The following is a 1397-nucleotide window of genomic DNA, read 5'->3' as shown; positions in this document are numbered from 1 at the left end:
TATATATGTATGTATGTATATATATATACAAGAAACATGCACTCTAACAGATACTGAGTTCATACATAGGCCTATGGCCTTATGTATATTCCCCCATACGTGTATATCCACATGCGTCTGTCTGTGTGAATGTGTGTATGTGTGAGCGCCTGTGTATACCTGTCTTAAAATTCAATAGAGTGGCTACAACTAACATTTATATGATTACTAAATGCGAAAGAGGAAAAGGCTGTTTAAAACACCATTATTAAATTATTCTTTGGCAAAACGCCTTTGCCCTTGACTCACTGACAAAGCTAGTGAAATGGTACAAATTATGTTACTGACATAGAACAAGTGAAACTGCACAAATTATGATAAAATCAAGTTGCTTCTGAATATCTACCTACGTGGCAGCTTAACTATATCTCTAGCTTTGCAGGTAGCCAGCAATAGGGATATGTATACACATGCATGGACACCGATCACATCATTTCAGCAAGACGGATTTACATGCTTTTTCAGTAGTGTGTACGCAGTTCTTCAAAGATCTTAAATCCTTAGAGATTCTCTCTCTTTCTATCTCTCTCTCTTTTATTTATTTCTTTCTTTCTTCTATACACACACACACACACAAACGCACGCACATACATGCATACACATATATATCTACCATTATAATATTTCAGACGATAGACTGCAGCCATTGTGGGGTACCGTATTAAAGAACTTTTAGTCGACTCCAGAACTTGGTATTTTTTTCATACCTGGTGCTTATATTATCGGGCTCTAGTACCGAACCGATAAGTTACGGGGACGTAAACGCAATAGCAACATATGCGAAGCGGTGAGTTGAAAATGCGGACCCCACACTTGGCCCCACCCTTGCTTCCCCCGCTTCCCCTGCTCCACACCCCAACACCACCACACCAAACCACACATTACCAGACCACACCACTAACCACAGAGCACCATACCACACCACATCACACCACCCCACACATACTAGCACTGACCACTTCCCAGGACCCACACCAGCGCACACTAGCACTGACAACTTACCAGCACCTACACCATCATGCACACACCTACATACGCACACACGCACAGGTCAATGTTACCAGCCCTCTTCCACACGCACATACACGCTCTGACATACACACGCACGCACACCTTCGTTTTGGGAACACCACTACTTTATTATCTCCCTTTCTTCCTAGCTCTCCTGTGTGACTCCTCTGTGAGGCATTCACATGATAGATCGCTAGCCACTAAACCGTTTTCTATTTTCTCTCCCTGTTTATTTCTATGTTCCTTTCTATCGAAGGGCGTAGGCTCAAAACGTAAAAGACTTTCTCACTTCCCGAGCGTTAAATCAATACATCTGTTTGTTGTTTACACACCCATCATCGTCTTTT

At 42.2% G+C, this 1397-nt stretch overlaps 1 protein-coding gene across 1 annotated transcript in view; it reads right to left on the bottom strand.

The window, feature by feature from the left end:
- The window catches only part of LOC106873978 (uncharacterized), a 1133216-nt gene that overhangs the window by 217342 nt on the left and 914477 nt on the right, over nt 1-1397 (bottom strand). The window lies entirely within an intron of this gene.

This window comes from Octopus bimaculoides, chromosome 7 (assembly GCF_001194135.2).
Source record: "Octopus bimaculoides isolate UCB-OBI-ISO-001 chromosome 7, ASM119413v2, whole genome shotgun sequence".
NCBI classification, from domain to species: Eukaryota; Metazoa; Mollusca; class Cephalopoda; order Octopoda; family Octopodidae; genus Octopus; species Octopus bimaculoides.
Note: the sequence above shows the minus strand (reverse complement) of the source record. Positions and strands in the feature narration are given on the sequence as shown.